This window comes from Pteronotus mesoamericanus, unplaced genomic scaffold (assembly GCF_021234165.1).
Source record: "Pteronotus mesoamericanus isolate MK-2021 breed Mesoamerican mustached bat unplaced genomic scaffold, CSHL_Meso_final contig_20, whole genome shotgun sequence".
NCBI classification, from domain to species: Eukaryota; Metazoa; Chordata; class Mammalia; order Chiroptera; family Mormoopidae; genus Pteronotus; species Pteronotus mesoamericanus.
The window spans coordinates 65,262,151-65,281,478 of record NW_026555085.1 but is presented as its reverse complement, the minus strand read 5'-3'; the positions used below and the strand labels follow the sequence as shown (position 1 = coordinate 65,281,478).

At 36.6% G+C, this 19,328-nt stretch overlaps 1 protein-coding gene across 2 annotated transcripts in view; it reads left to right on the top strand.

Annotated features, from left to right (window-relative positions):
* Positions 1-19,328, top strand: part of REV3L (REV3 like, DNA directed polymerase zeta catalytic subunit) — a 154,701-nt gene that overhangs the window by 16,842 nt on the left and 118,531 nt on the right. The window lies entirely within an intron of this gene.

Below are 19,328 nucleotides of genomic sequence, written 5' to 3'. Positions count from 1 at the left end.
ATACCTGTCTTCCCTCTGATTTTTAACTTTGTCCTTCCATATTCTTGGTGAATGTTTTTGTTTTCATATTCTGTATTACTGATTTTTTTTGTAATATTGATTGTTTTTTCTCATCTCTAGTGTGGGTTTTAGTTTTGTTGATATTCTTTTTTTTCTTACCTCTTTGAATATATCTTAGTCTGCATATTTCTACTGTGTTTTTATTCATTCTTGATCTTTTTAACTGATCACCATCCTTATGAAAGATATTTCACAGAATTTTTTTTTCCTCATGTCTTATCTTATTGAGAACACAAAGCAGATACTTTCTACATTTCTTCCATTTCCCAATGTAAATTATTACAGATTATTTTCTTTGGCATTTTAAGATGATGTTTTATCTATGCTGCTAAGTGTTTTTGTAGGTCCCATATTTAACTATGAACAAGAGGCTATTTACCAGTTCTCGCTGTTTTGCCGATAGTCTAAGTATGGAAAGTCCATTTAATCATCTTCATTTTCTACTCATAAACTGATAGAATGCACTCTGAGATATACGAAGCTAATAATTGTACACAACCCACTTTGATGGAAACATTCATCCAGCATACCTCTATTTGATTGAAGTTTAAGAGTTTCTCCCCTGTTCTCACTGCAGCCTATGGTCTCTCTGTTTTATAGATGAGAATTTATTCCTGGATAACCTGAGACAGTGTGGTATATATGGTTTTTATCAGAGCATTACATGAAAGTCTCCAGGTTGGAAAGGTCCTTAGGACTTTTGTTGATTTCATCCGTAGTGGAAACTAATTTAACATTCAGGATGGAGTGAGCTAGGCTCCATCAGTTATGTTGAAAATGGAAGTTGTGGTTTTAGAATAGAAGAAAGAGGTATTGAGTGAGAGAATATAACCATGGACATATAAGAAAGTTTTTAGTAAGCATCTGGTTTATTTTGGAGCACTGTTTTTCGAAAGAAGGGCTTCATATCTTAAATATTTTAGTGAAAAATTAGGAGATGGGTTATGTATTTCATTGATTCTAAGAAGTGCGTTTCCCATTTTTACATCTCAGTAATTGGAATGTATCTTACAATCTAGCAGCATTTTCTTCTTAGTGCAAAAATTAATGGTGTTTTCTTATCATTGACATTTTAGATTAGGTAAACTATAGTAATAGATATGTAGCTTAGTACCATTTTAGTGAATCTCTCTGTTGTGAGTATAGTTAATAATAGCTTTTCTTTTCTCTGGTAAGTTTTGGCCTTCTAGCTTTATTCACTTTTTTTTTTTTTTTTTTTTAAATCAGGAAACCTGATAAAGACAATGTGTAACCTGGCACCATTGCTTTTGGTAAAAATGACTCATGATTAGTAAATTATGTATGAACTGTGAGGACTGAATGAACTGTATATACTGGCAGGATGTTACAGGGATGTTTGGACTTCCCTGAGTGTGATAATTCTTATGATTGAGCAAGTCCTGTTGTAAGGCTAAGGAAGTTGTGTCTATGGGACTGGATACATTGGTTGCTGTTTGGTACTTCTACGGTAGGGTAGTTGCTATACCCATCCTTGTGATCACATTCTCTTACTCTTGACTGACACCCAAGGGTGCCCAAGGAAATATCCCCTGAACTGCTGTGAGGACTCCTGCTGAAGAGTAACCAACTGATACTGTCTTGCTGGCATGTTTCATGTTTTATATCCTGCTAGGTATAACCAATGTCTCATGTGGCCTTTTTGGGTCACGCAAGTGTCAGTTTCTAGTTGGGCCTAGCAAGAAGTGTTGTACCAGTATTTCATGATTTTATTTTTTAATTTTTAATTTTGTTTGTAATATTAGCTGAGTGAATCTGTATTATTACTTAATCCTTGTAAGAATTTTAAATTATAAGTATATAATAAATAGAATATCTAGAATATGTATAGATTAAGGAATAATATAAAGAACAGCTGTCTACTACCCAGGATAAGAAATAGAATATTACAAACATCGTTGGAGTCCCTGATTGCCTCCTCCTCTCCTGTCTGAATTTGGTTCCTAATATTGGTTAATCGTTTACTTGGTTTTCTTTATAGTTTTATCTCATATGTATATATCCCTAGACGATATATTCAGGTTTTTTCTTTTTTGGGAGGGAACTACTTATGTGTGTGTGCTGCCGTGAATCTTTTTTCTCCCAACAATGTTTTGGGGGGTCATCTGTTGAAATACATAGCTATAATTCATTCATTTTCACTGCTGTGTAGTATTGTATTATGACTATATTACAATTTTATTCATTCTGCTATTATGGACATTTGTGTTTTTTTTCCCTTTAAATCCTCATTTACAAACAATGCTGTTACGAAAACTGTTGTACATGTCTGCTACTGCATGTGTATCCAAACTTACCATGGTATACCATAGGTGGAATTGCTGATTAGGGTATGCACATCTCTACTTTATTAGGTAATGCCAAATTATTTTCCAAAGTGGTTCTACTAAGCTGTACTCCCATCAGCAGTGTATGAGGGCTTCTGATATTTCATATCAACATTTGGAACTGTCAGACTTCTTAAGTCTTTAATTCTTATAGATGTAAATGGTATCTCATTGTGAGTTTGTACAATTTCACTAGTGAGGTTGAATTTTTCTATGTGTTTATCATCTGCTTGTTTTATCAAATATTGAGGAGTGTTGAAGTTTCCAACTTGAGGGTTTGTCTATTGCTCTTTCAGTTGTTATTTTTTGCTTCATGTATTTTGAAGTTTTGTTAGGTCCATGTATTTAGGATTATTATGTCTTCTTGATGAAATGTCCTCTTTATCCCTGGTAATATTCCTGGTTATGAAGTCTTCTTTGTATATTATTAATACAGCCACTGCAGCTTTCTTTTGATTAGTGTTTGAATGGTATATCATGTCAAGAATTGTGAAAGGTTTGAGATTTTTTCCTTTTTTATAAGCTAACAAGTTAGCTTGCCAAAAATTTAATAGACACTGGCAGTAAACATCAGATTTCTGGATCTCCACTCTATTACCTATTAATAAGGAGCAACTGGAGAGATGGTTGCAGGCCAGGTACTGAGAAGTCAGTTCAAAGACAGCTACCTCAACAGAGACCCATGGAGAATTTTCCCCCAACTTGTCTTTTCAGACTTTTACTTTCAGCCTATTTATGTTTTTACTTCTAAAATGGGTTGTTGAAGACAAAATAATAGAGTTGGGCTTATTTGTTTATCTAACGTGACAATTTCTGTCTCTTAGAATGCTTATATTTAATGTAATTAGTGATAGGGTTGGACTATGTCAGTGTTAGCTGTTTTTTTTCTACTTATTCTTTACTCTTTTGTCCTCTTTTTGATTACTTGGATATTTTTTTAATTATTCCATTTCTCTCCACTGTTTGCTTACTTATTTATACCTCTTTTTGAAATTATTTTAGTGGCAGCCCTAGGATTTGTAATATATGTTTGTAACTAATCACAATCTTTCATCATATAATAGCATATAGCTATAGTACTTTATTTTAACTGTGTATTCCCAATTCTTCCTGCTTATCTCTTGAGCTTTTGTTGTCATTCATATTACTTTTATGTGCTATCAACACCCAAATTGCTACTGTTTTTCCTTTCGGTTATTTTTAGAGCCATTATAAATAAAGTTATGTTTACTTTCACTTACGTCATTTTTAGTGTCGTTGTTTTATGTGGATAAATTCTTTTGTCTGATATCATATTCCATCTGTCTGAAGACATTTATCCCTTTAGCATTTGTTTTATGGCAAGACCAGTGGTAATTAATTATCTCATGTTTGTTTTTCTTAAAGACTTTATTTTTCCTTTATTTTTATGAAATATTTTTGCTGACTATAGAATTGTGGATTGCCTTTTTTTTCTTTCAGCACTTAGAAGATGTCATTCTATTGTTGCCTGGTTTGCATAGTTTTGCTGTTATTCTTATCTTTGATTTCTGTATGTAAAGTGGCTTGTTTTTTTTGGGCCATCACTAAGATTTTTCTCTGTCTTTGGATATGGTATGTCTTAGTCTATAGATATGATGTGTCTATTTTCTTTTGCTTGATAGTCTCTGGACATCTCGATTCTTTGGTTTGGTACCTTTTATTTAATGTGGAAAATTCTCAGCCATTATTTCTTCATGTATTTCTTTTGACCTGTTTCTCTTTCTGTAAATTCAAGTATATGTGTGTTAGACTACAAGATGCTGTCTCATAGCTCTTGTATGATTTGTTCAGAGTTTTTTTTTTTTCTTTTTATTTTTTTCCCTGATATGATGAGATTTATCTTTTAGGGAGATTTCCTTGATAATAGTGGTTATTGCTATTACTTAAGTGTTGATATTTTAGAAGGTAAATCTTTAATATAGAGATATACACTTTTTGACAAATAAAGACCTTTCAGGTTATTAGTAAACAAAAGTTCATAGTAATTTTTGTTCCAACTAAAAATGGGTTGATTTGATTTTGGAACCACAAGGTATGGCCCAGGATTGTAAAGGTAAAATATAATGTAATAATTCTAATGACTTGCAAATTAAGTAAGCTGTTTTTTTAGTTTTATATGTCAAAGTATTTTTTTATTTTTTTAAGATGTTATTTATTTTTAGAGAGAGGGGAAGGGAGGGAGAAAGAGAGGAAGAGAAACATCAATGTGTGATTGCCTCTCATGAGCTCCTTAATGGAGACCTGGCCCACAACCCAGGCATGTGCCCTGACTGGGAATTGAACTGGCAACCCTTTGGTTCAAGGGCCAGCACTCAACCACTGGGCCACACCAGCCAGGGCTACTTTTCTTTATGTTAATCACTTGAAAATCATTAGATTTTCATTCTGAATTATGCTTGTTATTATAATCATAAATATTTAATTTGGAATAAAAATAATATTACTGATATCAAATAGCTAGACCCAGATATGTTTATTTTACTCTCCTAGGACTATGTAGAATTAAATAGACATAAGGTTTATAGTACAAGTAAGAAATCAACATGTTTTTTTTGTTTTTATAGTCTATGAATTGAGAAAGTAGTTTGGAAGTGTAAATGGAATGCCTTTTAAAGGAGAGATTTTTCTACATATGGAAAATGTAAGACCATGAAAAGTTAGTAAATCAATTAATATAAATAAAACAAACTTAATGTTTAAAAATATCAAAGTATGGAAAAATTTTGAACATATACAGATGCTTTGAATGACCAAAGGTGATAAATGAGATTTAGATTTTTTTTTTTTAATTACATGGTAGGTAGATAAAAAGGAATATTATCTCAAAAGGAAAGCAAGATATGCTTCTAATTTTTTTCATTTACATCAATTGAGATGTGTCACATTTACAAAATAAAGAATATTTGGATATGTGATTCAAGCATTAAAAGTTTAATCATAAGAAAATCTTATATTTGAAATCTGAAGCTTATTATTGTAGTATTATTAAATATATATATATATTTTAAAGATTTTACTTATTTTAGAGAAGGAAGGGGGAAAGAGAGGGAGGGAAACATCAATGTGTGGTTGCCTCTCCACACCCCCCACTGGGGACCTGATCCGCAAAGGCATGTGCCCCAGCTGGTAATCAAACCAGCAACTCTTTGGTTCTCAGTCTGGTGCTCAATCCACTGAGCCACACCAGCTGGGGTCTATATCTTTTAAAAAGTTGTTTGGGGAAACTGATTTATTGTAAATACTTTTATGTGATTTCAGCTTTACCTAGTAAGATTCCTTGTCATGTTACAGTATACTTATTCACACAGAGGAAAAGTTTTGTTTGACTCATGTTTCAGTGGCTGCCAGATGTTGAAATGGGGACAAGTTGATACTGGAGAATAGTCACATAAAAGGACAAGGAGGCAAATGCATGAAGCATTTGCTTTTTTGACAGATAACCCAGTACATACAGATTTGTTTTAAAAATTCAAGTAAATTTGATCATGGACAGTTTCTTTAGTGTTAAATTCTCACTACAGCCCCAGTATGCACCCAAGAACAGAAGGTCAAGCTTCTGTTGACAAATGTGACTGTTTCTGGTTCTACTTTTGCAGTTGTAGAACCAGAACAGGATATTAATTTTCCTCAGGTACAAAGGAAGATTCTAAATTAGTTAAATGCGCCCTGGCTAGTGTGGCTCAGTGGACTGAGCACCAGCCTGCGAACCAAAAGGTCGCTGGTTCAAATTCCCAGTCAGGGTGCATGCCTGGGTTGCAGGCCAGGTTCCCAGTTGGGGGTGTGTGAAAGGCAACCACATGTTGAGATATTTCTCTCCTTCTCTTTCTCCCTCCCTTCCCCTCTCTCTAAAAATAAATACATAAAAATATTTTAAAAAATTAAAGATTCTGTTAATTAAATGCAATTGGAACTTTGTACATACATGTACACACATACACAAAAAGTTGAAAATGCATAGTGTTCTTTTATCTTTTTTTAATCTTCACTTGAGGATATGTTTAGAGAGAGAGAGAGAGAGAGAGAGAAACATCTATGTGATAGAGAAACATCCATTGGTTGCCTCCCATATGCGACCCAAATGGGCATCGAACCCACAACCTAGGTATGTGTCCCAACAGGGAATCAAACCTTTCGGTGTACAGGATGCCGCTCCAACTGAATCATCCTGCCAGGATGTGTTCTTTAATCTTAATGTTTTTCTCAATAATTATTCTTTGATACATCGTAGGGCTTTGGTAAGTATTGAAGAAAAGGAGTTATTTCTTTGTGTATAGTTTAAACAGATAAAAACTCTTATGTGTAGATTATAGACTTTCAAATCCATTATCTGAATGGATTTCCATCATTTCTAGAAATACTCCTGAGTTTTATTCTGGGAATAGTTTGACACTTTTAATGCTTATTTTTGGAAATAGTATGGCACTTTCAATACTTATTTTTATGCTTAGTTAGGTGGGACCAGAGCAAACTTTATCTAGGGCTAATTTTGCTCTCCTGCAGTAAACTTATGACTATTCTACCAGATGTCCTCTGAAGTGTGAGATTTTTCTTTTCTGAATGAAACACCCATTATTTTCACCACTGTCTGAGCCCCTGGGATTGTTCCCTCTGCTCCTTCTAATTGGTTCTTTTCCTTCTTCATAAACATGTGCTGATACTACTCAGTAAAGACTTGAGAGGGGATCCTCTGCATATTTCTTTCTCCACGCCCCCCCAAACTCTCTCCTCTCTGGTACTCTACTAGGCAAATTCTAGCAAGTTTGACCTCCCAATTTCCTCAGCTCTGGGAGATTGCTGGATTCTACCTGGGTTCCTTCTCCCTCTGCTCTCTGGAAACTCTAAGCAGAGAGCTAGCTGTTGGAGAGACGCTCATTTTGTTTCCCTTCTCATAAGGATTATTGGACCTATTTGGCTGATTTGTTTCAGCCATTGTCCAATGTCTGAAAATCATTGTTTCATAAATTTCTGGGGATTTTTTTTTTTAGCTGGTTCAGGCAGGAGGGTAAATCTGTTCCCTATTATTCCATCCAGAATGGAAGCTCTGTCTACTCATTTTTTAAAGATTCAGTTCAAGTTAACTCCTCTCCAGAATGTTTCATAATCAATTTTCTAGTCAGGAATTATTTAGTTGTAAAGAACAGAAGCCCTTTCAAAGAGACTCTAATAAAGATTTATTATTGTAATGCAGAGAAATCTCTTAGATCTTTATCACATGGTACAAACAGGTCTGGCTTCTCTTCCATTCTCTTTCCTACACACCAGTGTCCTCTGCAGGGTTCTTTCCACTTGCATTTGGCTCTGACTTCCAAAGTACTAACTCTACCTTTCAGCTCCACTCCTTATACTATGTCATCAGATTACCTACTTATGTGAATGGCCCCAAGGAGCCAGGAAATTATTATTGATCTTGGGTAAGCTGAGTTCAGCAGGGACATGACTGTGATTAATAATATAAAGTAATTTTTAATTTAAAAATTTTAGCTCTGACTGGTGTGGCTCAGTGGATTGAATGCTGGCCTGTGAACAAAGGGTCGCCAGTTCGATTCCCAGTCAGGGCACATGCCTGGGTTGTCGGCCAGGTCCCCAGTAGGGGTCGTGCGACGGGCAACCACACATTGGTTTCTCTCCCTCTTTTTTCCTCCCTCCCCATCTCTAAAAATAAATAAAATCTTTTAAAAAATAAAAAATGTAAATAAGTTTTTTATGTAAGAAATACCAACCTATAAATTCTAAGTAGGAAGTTCAGTCCCAGATAATATTGAAGGTAGCTCAGACATTTTGCTTTCAATTATTAAATAATATTCATCTGTAAACATTTGCAGAACACATATTATGTACCAGACACTGTCCAAAGCACTACTGATACAAAAGAATTTGTATTCTAGAAGAGTTTGGCAAAGTATAGCCCTCAGAGCCAAATCCAGCTCTATCACCTGTTTTTGTAATGCCAAGTTTTATTGGATCACAGTCCCTCCCATATATTTTCATATTATCTATGGCTGTTTTCACACTTCAACCGGATTTGAGTAGTTGCAACAAAGACTCTGGCCCACAGAGCCTAAAAATGGATGCTTTGTCCTATTACAGAAGTTTGCCGACCCCTGGCATAAGGTGACTATTTATTTACATATATATAAATATACATTGACATAAGAAGTTTGAGTTCTTTTTGCAGTGTCAAGACCTTCTTTAATCAGGTCTTGGACTTTGACCAATATTAATAGTTAGAAGTTAAGTTACTTTACTTTCCTAAAATCCTGACATTTTAAAAGTTCTTTGTTTCATTCATTAAGACCTTAGATTGTTTTGTTTCTTAATTAATTCTGGTTGGATTTGAAATATCTCACATGAGGGCATCTGGGTTTACTGATGATTCAGAAAACATGTGATGTGCTATTTGGCAAGAGCCTAAAGGCCAAGTGTTGCAACCACCCACATAACAATCTTTTGCAAACCATCAAGTGTTTTTTGTAATTTTAGCAATAAAAACATATTTTCCCCTGCAGTGTGTTAAATCAAAAAGTAATATGATTTGAGATGGTAGATATACTTGAAAATTATTTTCAAATATAAATCACACAAAAGCTCAGGAAATACCATCTGTGTCTAAAAGTGCTTCTGAGGTTAGTAATCAGTATATAGTTCCTCTGTGTTCATGGTTGTTATTAGTTAAGGCCAAGAAGTCTTATATAGATTTGCATGAAGTTATTCACCCTTTAAGTCTTTGCTACTGTTACTGAACAAATGGACCCATGGGGGGAATTGCCCAGATGCTATTACCGAAACGACACCCCTTTCCCGGGGTCCCTCGGTAGGGTGGTTCCTTTGCCCGCTGCCCTTGTAATTATGGCTCTGAATGGCAGAGTTTGGTGAAAAGAAAGGAACTATTTATTCAAAAGTTATACAGGTTTGATTAATGGCTAAATGTTGCTCTTAAATCTCAAAATCCCTGTAAAACACTCACCAAGACACACAGTCCTGCCTTCTCCCTCTTTGCCCTGTTAGGCTAGTCAGTGGTACCGTCCTTCAGGAGAAAAAGACCAGAAGTCCGGGGCTCGGCTAGGCAGGCCTCTCGCATGTCTCAGCACCATCCACTGTGTCGCCGCGTTCTCCAGTTCTTAATCCAAAAACCATGTGGCACCTCCTCATGGCCCACTCGCAAGAGTCCTTTCTCCCCTCTTTCTTCCTGCATGGTCTTCACACTGTTCCCCAGAGTCTGTGTTCCTTTGCTCTCCAACAGACCTCTGTCTCTCCTCCTTCCTCTCCCAGTTAAGTTCTGTATTAATTCTTTCAAACTTTCCTGATTAGCCACAGTGATATGCAAAATAACCCTCTTTGCATATGAGGAATGAAGCTATCCTGTTATTGACATGCAAAATGACTATCAATGGCCCTGCTCCACTTCAGGTAAGAAGCTGGCCTGTTACTGATGGACAAAGTAACTTTCAGTGGCCCTGCTTGAGGCTCCCATCCCCCATGGTGGCCTGCCTTGGGGTGGGGAGAATATATTTTTCTTGGACACCTCAGTTTCTGGACCCCATTACAAATACCCTTTGGTGGGGGCCCTGGCTGTGCCCTGTTACACTACGACAGCAAGAATAGATCTGTTATTTTTAATATGTGCCTGTCTCTCTAAAATGTCACTAATCTTAATATCAAATGCTAGATTCCCTTACTGTTCCACAGTAGGAGATTCCCGATGAAAAGCATCTAAGAAAGAAAAAGTAAAGAGTCCCTGTGATTTGGGGAGTTTCTATGACTAAGGTAACCATCCTAGTGTGCCTAATATGATCCTAATTACGTAAATATTAATAGTGCCTTCCTTTAGTCTCAAAAATCTTAATTTGAATGATTTGTTTAACCCTATTTATCTATAATCATGTTGACCATTGAGCAGCTGGGTCTGCTTTAAAGTTTAGTATATAAGCAGTCTCAGCATTTATTCTGATTCTAAATCTCACAGGAGAGTTAGTGGATTTATGGCTGCAAGATAGCACAGTTATTAAAGTGAAATTTAACTCCTACGTAGACTCATCTGATAATAAAAAACTTAGATTATGTGTATCTATTTGGCCCAAAAATCATTGAATCCCTAAAATTATCTTTTTGTGTAGTATTGAGGAACATCCATGGACTCTCTCCAGTCTTCATTTCTAGGCTTTTCTTTTCCTATTTTTCTTTTTTCCATGAGCTCTATATTTCAGCCCAACTTACACACTTGGGTTTTCCTGAATATATTCTAAACTTTCTCTAATACCTATACCTTTCCTATATTGTTCCCTCTATTTTCTTCCTGCTCTCCCTTTTCCATTCTGTGCCTATTAAATTTTTACGCATCCTTTAAAGTCCATTATAAGTATCACTTCCTTGAAGCCTTTTCTTTTTTCTTTTCTTTTTTTTTTTTTTGCTATATCCCCATTCCAATTAATTTTTCTGGGCTCCCTAAACATTTTGTTTCCATCTCTGTTATGTCTTATAATGTGGCTTGGTGCCCAAACCTTATTCCCAGGTTTTTAAAGGCAAGACTATTTAATTTCACTTAAAAATCCACATTACCTATACAAAGTGTTTTATATATTATGTGTTCAATAAAAATGTATGGTCAATTGTTGGGATGTTCCCTTAATTTCTTTAGAACAACTAGAAAATATTTAAGAAAGCAATTATCTTTGTAAGCTTTGTAAGGGTAACTTTAATATGTCAATTTCTAAATTTATTTAATACCTTTAATTTTTTTTACCCACATTATTGTTAACACTTTTTTCTTCAAAAACAAGTATATTCTCTTTGACATTTTAACTAGGACCAAAGTTTTTATTTTTCCTTCCTTTCAAGGCAGTTTTTCACATTCTAAGAGCTGCTTATGTTCTTTTCCCATTGCCATCATACTTGGTTAATTCCTGAAAATGATGTCATGATCTGCTGCCTGACTACCTAAGTTAGTTCTCTGGGTTAATCATTAACTTCCGTAAATCTCCCTCACTTTGGCCACCATATTTCTGGGGAATAAGTAAGAAGAAAAGTATTAAATTCTCTTTGCCAAATGAGGAAAGGCTACCTTAAACATTAACCTGCTTTGTAAAATTTTCTAATGGCAGAAAGGAACAATAAGCAGGTGACATTACATCCCTGGTATTTTTTCTTTCAAGTGAATCTAATTTCATTAGACTTGGAGGTGGGGAAGCCTGCAGCTAGCTTCTTAGGTATTTTATCCAGACTACATCAAAATTTCTTGTTTTGTTTTGTTTTAATTGGAAGTATGAAGTTCACAGGAATTTTGAGAACCTGAAGCCAAAAGGTGACCCAGTTTCTAAACAGCTATCTTTGCTATAGCTGTTAATAATCCAACTTTCACTTGTCCTTGATCTAGAGACTGACAATTGGGAAGTTTTGTTATAGAATTCTATTCAGTGCCTTTGTCACCTTAAAGTTTTACTTTTCTTCACTCAGAATGATAATTGGCATTTTATTTCACATAAATTATGAGCTAAAGGTTGTGAGTTGTAAATGAAATAGGATAAATCATTTGGTCTCATATTCCTCATTTGTGTAATAGAATAAGTTCTTGAGTCAACATATATGTTATAGGTTTCTTAAATCTAAAGTTAATCTGTTCTCATGTTAGGAGAATTACAATTATAACACAAAGGCTATACTACCACTACCCCTGATTTATTGTGAAAGCATTTCAAGTTAATACAGCATCTTCAGGTGCTCAGCAAGTACACTTTAAGTACACTTTATATTTTAACTTCGTTTTTGTGAGATGAAATTGTTTTAGAATACTTGAGAGTTCTGGAAACCTATAGAGGGGAACCTTACAATAGGGTTTACATCAAATACAATAGATTCAGAGATTCATTCATAGCTTCTCAGCAACACATCAAATTTGCCTTTAGGAAATTCACTTAGATTTGCCCAAGAGACAGGCTGTATGTCTTTAAGGCAATGGGAGAGGTGGTTGGACAGTCCAGAAATGGCAATCTCATTCTTGGTGTTTTCCTACTTTTGGCTTTTCTGTCTATAGTAATGACTTAGGATCACCTCAAATGGTGCCACCACAGACTCGTCATGACAGAAAAATTGTCATCCCTAGATCAGAATAACTAAATTAGTTGAGCTCTAACAATGAGTTTTAATGTTATGGGTCAAAGAACTGTCTTTTATGTTGTTTTAAGGAGATAGATTTTCTAAATACAGTCATACCTCAGTACCTGTCGGATTCAGAACTCGGCAAACCCTGTACTCATCCCCATTTTGATGAGAAAAAAATGTTTCAGGACTCACCACGCTTGCTAGAACTTGTAAGAGTCACAGCCCCACCCTGGAAGAGAAAATGCTTCATTGGTCAATACTTGTCGATTTCGGCACTCGTCAGGAGTTCTGGAACAAATTAACGAGTACTGAGGTACCACTGTAAGGGATTTAAAAATGGATGATTTGGCAGACTTGAGAAGAACTGAGAAGAGACTCAGAAGACTGAATATTGTCTAGCAATGCTAGAATTAGGTACTCCTCTTGGCATTTTATAAGATACACAAATTATTTTTATTTAAAACAATATAGGGCAGATGTTTAGGAAATATTTGAGAAATACCAAGTAAATTTGGAATCAGCATTGGCAGAAGCAAGGATTAAAAAGGAGTATGGATAGTGGAAGAAATGTCAGTGTTGTTAACTACATAGATACTCTTAAAGATTTTTAAATGTTTCCATTTAATTCAATGACCTTTTAATTTTGGGTGTTTTTTTCCTTAGCTATTAATTCACTGGAGAGTATCATAGTGGTGAATTTATAAATAGGTACTTTCTTATAAATCACTCATTTTATTTGATAAAAACTATATGCAGAGAGGGGTTTTTTGTTTGGTTTTTAACTTCTTTGAAGTGGTGCTTTGGTATAGTGAAAAGAATACCAACTAAGAATCAAGAGAGTGCTTCTAGTTCTGAGGTCCTTGGAATTCTTCTTATTAAGTTAACTGTGTGACTTTAGGTACTCCAATTCTCTTCTCTCATATATAAAATGGGTAAACAAATTGTGATACAGCCATACAAGAAGTTATTATGAAGCAGTAAAAAGGAATGAACTACACTGCAGGTGACATCATGGATAAACATCAAAATCAACAGTGCGGGGCAAAAGAATTCAGGCACCAAAAAAAACCAAATAGTGTGATTTCATTTTTATGAAGTGCTAGGAAAACTATTGTGAAAATCAGAACAGTGGTTGACTCAAAGGAGGTGGAATCAACTGAAAAGTGGTACGAGAGATTTTGGTGGGTAATGAAGATGGGACATGTTCTGTGATAAAGATACAGATATTTGTCAAAATAAGTCAAAGTACAGTTAGTATTTATACATTTCACAATATGGATATTTTATCACTCTTCCGCCCCCATTCAGAAAAGAACAGTAAATAAATATTCAATTTTAGCAGATAAGTCTTTCTCAGTGGTAGTGAGTAATTCTAAACTTTTTATGTTTGGCAGGTTTATGTAAATGAGTAAATGTATTTAGGATAATGGAATCCAGGTTTCTCACTTCTGGGCAAGAGAGAAGCATGGAAATGGGGACAACTAGAATGTCTCTGGGGTGTCGGGTTGGAATTGGAGGTATCAGTATGAACTCGTTTTTATTATGCGCAAAGAAGATGGATGGATGGATAGAGAGGAATGGCGGGGCGGGGGGCGCGGGGGCGGTGCGTGCATATATATAAATTTCCTAGCTCTGTGTGCTTAGAGGTTCTAAATGACATTCTCGTAACAATAAGCACACTTTGTATCCAGATGTTGATTTCTAAATAACATTCTTGACTAAAAGGATCCAAGACTTCCTTGAGAGAGAGCTAATTCTATGGCTGGGGCAAAGAAAGTACAAAGATGAGCCTGCAGCATCTTACAGGTTCCAAAAATAAGCAAGTGTTCAAAGAATGATGGAAATATATCAAAAGATCATTGGAATTCTGTTTCCACTCAGATGTGAAAGAAATTAGAAGTCATTGCTATTGTCCTCACAATAAGATCAAAGTGGAACAAACTAAAAATCAGCAACTCTTCTTGGATCCACCAGAGCATTGAGGTCACAGATTAAAACAATGCCTACAAAACTGGACAGACAGGACAATTTAGAGAATCACAATTTACTGAGAGCAGAAGGTGATGGAGCCAGAAACTGGTTGGAAAGCTTAAACTGTAACTGATGAAATGCTGAAACTGATGGTGGACTAGCCTGAGGGTTAGAAACTGCTGGGGGGCCCAGGCTTAGGGGGGCTCTCACACTTTCATGAGTTTTTACTCTGTAAGATTCACCAGTTTCTCACAGTAAATTTGGAGGGAAAAAAGTCTCATGGTTCCAGTAGAGAGAAGGAGGAATAATAACCATTTTGAAATATGCTCAGAGCATTCTGTTCTCCACCTAGCCCCCAGGGAAACTACTCGAGACTAACCACTTTAGACAAAAGGAAAATACCCAACTAGTTTCCTCTAGCTTTGCTCTCTCATCCAAGCCAATGAATGGGAAAATTGAGAGGCATTTGTTAAGGCCTCAGCCCCGGATGCAGATCCACCAAAAGCCTTATCATAGGATTATAGAACCGTTCCTCCTCTCACCCATTTTACTACCTTATCAACAGGGTTCCAGTATAATAATGGAGGATTACAGATGAAAGAACTGTAACACTTGCCCTCTACTTAAGGACTTTATATGGAAACCCAAAGACAACAGGAGAAACAAAAATAAGGATACTAGAAGGAATTTTAGACTCTCATACCTATAGCTAGATTAAGTGCAGCCTAACTCCTGGCCAGATACAGCAGAGGTTTTGGAATTGTCAGACTGCGAAACAACTGTGATTAATATGCTTAAGGGCAAGAACAGATGGGTAATATAAGCAGATGGATTGAAATTCTAAGAAAGAATCAAAAGGAAATACTACAAATTATAAGCACTGTAACAGAAATGAATGCCTTTGATGAGCTCATTAGAAGAAGAAAGAAAGGAGTAAAAGAAATATTTTAGGTAACAATGGCTGAAAAATTTCCCAAATTAATGGCAGACACCAAACTACTGATCCAGGAAGCTCAGAGGATACCAAATAAGATAAACACCACCCTACACCTAAACATACCATATTCAAACTGTAGGAAACCAAAGACAAAAATCTCGAAAGAATCCAGAGGATAAAGAACACTCTACCAATACAAGAAGAAGACTAAGGATTACTTTGGACTTCACAAACCACACAAGCAAGAAGAGAATTGAATTAAATGTTTTGTATTGATAGAAAAAAAATCACCAACCTAGAATTCTGTATACATTGAAATTATTCTTCAAAAGTGAAAGAAAAAAAACTTTCTCAGACAAAAATTGAAGGGGTCGGTCACCAGTGAGAAATGCTACTTGCCTTATAAGAAATGTTGAAATAACTTTTTCAGCGCAAAGGAAAATGAGTTAAGTCAGAAACTTGGACATGAAGAAAGTAAGAGCAATAGAGAAGGAAAAGTGAAGATAAAATCTTTTATTTTCTTATTCTTAATTGATATAATAGAAACAGTATTGAGTGATTATAACTTATGGGTAAGTGAAATGAATAATGGCAGTGTTGTGAGGGAAAGAAGGGAGGAATTTGGAAAACTTATAATGTACCTGTACTACCTCTGAAGCGTACCATAGTGTAACTTGACAGTGAATATGGATTAAATATAAATTTATACTGCAAACTGTAGAGCAACCACTAAAAAAAATTCAGGTTTTTAAAATACTTCAAAGATGTCGCTCCGCTGACTTCTGGTTTGCTTTGTTTTTAATAAGTTTGGCAATATGTTTCTGTCCAAATTTTGTCACACTTCTAATTTTCATGATTTGCTACTCTGTTCTGTTCAGGCCACAATGTGACCAGTTGTATGCTTAGTAGAACTACTGGCCATATCTGTCTGGTACTCTTAAGTGACTAAACATAGTGCTAAGGAAACATCCCTTTAATTTATATATAAAAGTTCTAGGATATGAGCGGGGACAGGGGGGCGGGGTGAGAGGAGCCTGTGCTGCTTCTCCCTTTTGGTAGAGCAAATACTAAGTACAGAGGTGGGCAAAAGTAGGTTTATAGTGGTGAGTACACAACACAGAGTTTATTCTTGTATTATTATTTATTACGTATTTTTCTATGTGAACAATGATAAACCTACTTTTGCCCATCCCTGTACAGTGTAGTTTATTTTCATTGTCTAAAAAATCTTTTTTCATTGACAGTTCTTTCATAATCATTTATTCATTCATTTATGTATTTTTGGTAATGATCAGTTTACTGTAAGTGAAACATCACCCTGTAATCTGACAAAATAGCTTCATGTGATTCAAAGTTTAAAATACTATATTGGCTTCTGGTTAAGATGGCGATGTAGGCAGACATGGCTTGCTTTTTTGTACAACCACATCAAAATTACACCTAAAATATAGAACAACCATCATTCAGAACTGTCAGAAATCGAGTTGAATGGAAGTCTGACAACTATAGAATTAAAGAAACCATATCCATTCAGACTGGTAAGAAGGGCGCAGACATAGAATGGGCTGGTCCCTCACCCACATGAGGTGGACAAAAACCTAGGAGGGATATGCTGGGAGCGAGGAGTCCCAATCCCACACCAGGCCCCCCAGCCCCAGCTTCCAGTGCCAGGAAGGTAAGTTCACACATCTGGCTGCAAAAACCAGCCGGGACTGAGTCTGTGGAAGAAACTGCTGGAGCCCCAAGCAGTTCCTCTTAAAGAACCCACACATGGATTCACATACTCAGACTCGCTCCCCTTGAGCTCTAGCACCAGGTTAGCAGCTTGAAGGGCACCAGTGGCATACTGGGAGAGTCAGAAGTGTCTGGCGTCGGGCGTTGCAGAGGACATCATCCCTTTTCTGAGCCATCCCCCGACAAAGCCATGGAGCCAGCAGGCTGGTACCATATCTGAGACTCCATTACCTGGCTAAAACACTGTTTGACCTGCCTTAGAGATCCCCAGAGATTCTGCCCCATCCACCCTACGTGCCTACCCAAGCTGCTTTTCCGTATGAATGACTAGTCTTGGCTCATGTTCCACAACTTCCTAAATCATATCAAACAAGCAGTAGCTGACCTCAGTGAGCTCCAGGCTGGGCACTAGCAGCAGCCAGTTTTGTTTCACAGCTTGGCTTTTGCCTGGGAGTCTCCCAGCCCAGCACCAGTGGCAGCCTTCTCAGATTGTTTTATAGTTTAGAAGGGTGGCCCCAGGCAAAACACAGATGGGAGCTTACCTTGGCCTGCACCAACCTGAAAACCCCAGGGTCAGCACACGCAGTGGACAGCTACGAACCACAGAACACCACCACCTTGCCTCTACACAGATGATCCTCCACAGAGGGTGGAGGTTTGGTAATAAGTGATTACAGCCAATCCTTGCAGCTGAGTAGCCTGGAAAAGTCCCTCCCCAGTGGGATCTGCCAACAGCAACCAAGGCTCAACTATAAGAGGAGGGTGTACTCAGCCCACACGAAGGGCACACCTCAGATACCCAGCTTGGGTGATGGGAGACTGTGCCACTGGACCCTACAGAACACCTACTACATTAGGCCACACTACCAAGACATAGAATCAAAGCAGCTCTATCTAATACATAGAAACAAACACAGGGAAGCTGCCACAACAAGGAGACAAACATGGCCCAAATGAAAGAACAGATCAAAACTCCAGGCAAAGAGCTAAATGAAATGGAGATAAGCAGTCTCTCAGATGCAGAGTTCAAAACACTGGTTATAAGGATGCTCAGGGAACTTAGTGAGGACCTGAACAGCATAAAAAGGATCCAGTCAGAAATGAGGGATACACTAATTGAAATAAAGAACAATTTACAGGGAAACAGTAGTAAAGTGGATAAAGCTGAGAATCAAGTCAATGATTTGGAACATAAGGAAGTAAAAAACAACCAATCAGAACAACAAGAAAAAAGAATCTAAAAAAATGAGGATAGTATAAGCAGCCTCTGGGACAACTTCAAGAGGTCCAACATTTACATCATATGGGCACAGAAGCAGAAGAAAAAGAGCAAGAAATTGGAACTCTATTAGAGAAGATAATGAAAGAAAACTTCCCTAATTTGGCAAAGGAAATAGACATGCAGATCCAGGAAGCACAGAGTCCCAACTTAGATGAATGCAAAGAGGCCCAGACATATAATAATTAAAATGCAAAGGGTTAAAGATAGAGAATTTCACATGCAGCAAGAGAAAAGCAGCTAGTTTACATACAAAGGAGTTCCCATGAGACTGTCAGCTGATTTCTCAAAAGAAACTTTGCAGGCAAGAAGGGGCTGGCAAGAAATATTCACAGTGATGAACAGCAAGGACCTACAGCCTAGATTACTCTATCTAGTAATCTTGAAAGAATCCAGAGGATAAAGAACACCCTACCAATACAGGAAGAAGACTGGTATGGTCTTCCATCCAGCAAAACTATCATTTAGAATAGAAGGGCAGATAAAGTGCTTCCCAGACAAGAAAAAGCTAAAGGAGTTCATCATTACCAAGCTGTTATTACATTATATGTTCAAGGGACTTATTTAAGAAAGAGAAGATCAAAACTATGATCATTAGAATGACAACAAATTCATAACTGTCATCAACTGAATCTAAAAAATAAAAACAAAAACTAAGTAAACAGAACAGGAACAGAATCCTAGGTATGTGGATCATTGGGAGGGTTATCAGCTGGGAGGGGGAAGGAGGAGAATGGAAGAATTGATGCAGGGATCAAGAAGCATAATTGGTAGGAACAAAATAGACAGGGGGAGGTTAAGAACAGTGTAGGAAAGGGAGAAGCCAAAGAACTTTAACACGCTTGACCCATGGACATAAACAAGGGGGCTGGATTGATGGAGGGAA